General features: G+C 48.8%; 1 pseudogene across 1 annotated transcript; it reads left to right on the forward strand.

Annotated features, from left to right (window-relative positions):
- Positions 1 to 1,235: 1,235 nt before the first annotated feature.
- LOC307058923 (mitochondrial carrier homolog 1-like) lies at positions 1,236 to 2,189 on the forward strand (annotated as a pseudogene). Its single transcript has one exon. The product of its transcript is annotated as a mitochondrial carrier homolog 1-like (transcript).
- The last annotated feature ends 467 nt before the right edge of the window (positions 2,190 to 2,656 follow it).

The following is a 2,656-nucleotide window of genomic DNA, read 5'->3' on the forward strand; positions in this document are numbered from 1 at the left end:
AAAGTACTCTTAGATATGATATAGTTATGAGGATTATATTAAAACATTTGTCCATATGTATTACTTAATAAATGAAAGACATTAGAAATAGCTTCCCTGCTGTTGATGGATACACCTTGTCATTTTTCTATCTCTCCCAAGAGAAATTAAGATTCTAGGTTGGCAAGTGATACAAATATTCACCTAACACTGATTCATTCATTCAACGATATATGTTTGTGGAGTGCCTACCAGATACCCAGTCTGGCAGAACTCACAGTCTAATGGGAAACACAGATACACACGTAATTAAGAGGTCATGTTGGGAGGAGAATAAATAGGGCATAATGAGAAACAGGAATGGTTTATTTCACAAAGGAATTGTGACTGTTGAGGTAGATAATTCTTTAGGAATCTGAGATAAGGTGAGCTCAGCTATAAATTAGAGACACTTAGGTGAAATGTTCTGGGAATATACTCTCAGAGTTACAATGCCCGCCCAATTAGCAAATATTTTTGACAACTTTCTTTTTGCTAGGAATTGCAGATACATGCGTTTCTGCTCTAACATTAAATACATTTTACTGAAAATTTTTGCATCCTGTATTATGGGAAAAAATAGGATTGGAGGCAGCTCAATAAAAACTTAAGAAACTTCGGAATAGAACTTTAACACACACACACTAATAATCTTAATAAAAATTATTAGCACAAGTAAATCTCTAGCATCATTTGAACCTACCCTGTTTTGCAAGCCCTATACCTTGGAGTTTGCTCTCCTCCCACACGTCCTCCTCAGAGGTGTAGGGCCTGAAGACATTTGATTTTTTTTTTTTCTTTTTGTGGTACACGGGGCTCTCACTGCTGTGGCCTCTCCCATTGCGGAGCACAGGCTCCGGACGCACAGGCTCAGCAGCCATGGCTCACGGGCCTAGCTGCTCCGTGGCATGTGGGATCTTCCCGGACCGGGGCACGAACCCGTGTCCCCTGCATCGGCAGGTGGACTCTCAACCACTGCACCACCAGGGAAGCCCGACATTTGATTTTAATAGAAGCCAGTTTCATCAAAATTAAAACCATAAGGTGGGCTCGTGGCAGTGCTGGGGATGGTGGGAGCCGGAGCCAGAGCAGAGGCAGGGTGGAGGCCAGGCTCTGTACCCACCACCCACACATGCCCCCGCGCATCCCTGAGCATCCCAGTGCAACCTCGTGCTTCTTCGCATATCCTCGCACATCCGCCACCTTCAGCCAGCAGGATGGACAGCGCGTTGGGGGTCCTGGGCTCTGGGGACCAAGACCCCACCACCAAGCTCTTTTCATGGTGCTGGGTGCAGGGGTGACAGAGCTCAGTCACCAACTGCTCTACATGGAGCTGCCCATCAGACGGGTCATGAGCCAATGCCCACACCGTTGAGAACAATGTGCTAGGGAGGAAGGTCCTCTACCCTCCGACCTTCTTCACCTGCGCCAAGGACATTGTGCAAGTGGAGGGGAAGATAGGCTGTTCCGAGGCCTGAGCTGCTGGCTGACGTCCACTGCCCTCTCCACCATGACCCCGGGCAGCATGAAGAAGATTTTCTCTCCGGATGATATCGAGCAAGTTTCCAGCAAGGATGACACTAAGACTTCTCTGAAGACTGTGGTGAAGAAGACCTCCTACCTGATGATGATGCAGGGCATGTCCCACATACTGGGTCACCCCTTACATGTCATCTCAATAGCTGCACGGTCCATTCTGTGGGACTGGAGACCAAGTACACTGGAGAGTTGAGCTCCATTGGGAAGATTTTCAAAGACCAGGGGCTGCTGGGACTCTTTGTCAGCTTAATCCCTCACATCCTGGAAGATGCGGTTTTCTTGTAGGGCTGTAACCTGCTGGCCACTTCCTCAGTGCTTACCTGGTGGATGACAGCTTCAGCCAGGTCCTGGCCATCCATTCCGAGCTACCCCACGGGGGTGGCAGTGGCATGCCGACCTACCCCTTCCTGCTGGTGGGCGATCTCATGGCTGCAGGCCGGGCTCCCCACTCACTCCCCAGAGTTCAAATCCGGATCCACTGCTGGAAGGACCTGAGTGGGCAGGGCGAGCCTTTCCGTGGCTCCAGCCTGCCTTTCCACCACCAGGTGTCATCATGCTTTGCCCTGGAGTACCCCGAACCACCTCAAAAAACACTGTCTCTTAAACAACAAAGACCAAAGACCAAAGTATAGCACAGGGAACTATATTCAATATCTTGAATTAACCTTTAATGGAAAAGAATCTGAAAAAGAATACACTTTTTGTACACTTGAAACTAACACAACATTGTAAATTAACTGTACTTCAATTTTAAAAAAAAGAAACACACACACACACAAACCCACACTATCTCAGCCTGGCCACCGTGGGTGAGGCCTGATCATCTCCAGGCACCTGTTACATGACCAACCCAGCAACACCTAGATGTGTTCCAGCCCAGCTGGGCTCTGGGTTCCATATTTGCCATGTGTCTGCACAGAAGTAGGGGATGGGTGGAGGTGAGCCTACACCCAGTGGCTTGGTCACTGTTAGACCTGAGGAAGCGGGTTGGCACTGAGGAATTGGGGCAGAATCCCCTTCCATTGCAGATTTGCTGAGTCTGCCTTGTGCTGGGGCCAGAGAATGGCTTGTGGAGGCCCAGGTCAGAAGGGCAAAGACT

Source organism: Hyperoodon ampullatus (assembly GCF_949752795.1).
Source record: "Hyperoodon ampullatus genome assembly, chromosome: 10".
Lineage (NCBI taxonomy): Eukaryota > Metazoa > Chordata > Mammalia > Artiodactyla > Ziphiidae > Hyperoodon > Hyperoodon ampullatus.